Source organism: Rhagoletis pomonella, unplaced genomic scaffold, assembly GCF_013731165.1.
Source record: "Rhagoletis pomonella isolate Grant_MI unplaced genomic scaffold, Rhpom_1.0 Rhpom_scaffold_00001, whole genome shotgun sequence".
NCBI classification, from domain to species: Eukaryota; Metazoa; Arthropoda; class Insecta; order Diptera; family Tephritidae; genus Rhagoletis; species Rhagoletis pomonella.
Genome location: NW_023458555.1, coordinates 62,179,080 through 62,179,462, shown reverse-complemented (window position 1 = coordinate 62,179,462; position 383 = coordinate 62,179,080).

The following is a 383-nucleotide window of genomic DNA, read 5'->3' as shown; positions in this document are numbered from 1 at the left end:
ATATACTTTTCTATTGAAATTTTTCCTGAATTTTCCTAGCTATAAACCTCCAACGAATGCAAAACCGTGAAAATCGGTTCGTGCGTTCTGGAGTTATAGCGTCAGGAAGGAAAACCCTACTTATTTTTATATTAATTTTTATATTAAAGAAGATTAAAGAACTGTCCGCATTACTCAATTTTATTTTTCACTAAAACGGTATTCATGAATTTTTTAATTTTTTTTTTATTTGCTTCCGCATACTTTTGACATAACAGCTTTCATTTTATGCCGATATTAAACAAATACAGCCTAAGTTTACCCGGGTCCACGTTTTGGTCTGTATCTCGTGACCCAAGTCACCCAGCTATATGAAAAGTGCTCAATCTTAAAGCATTCATGAA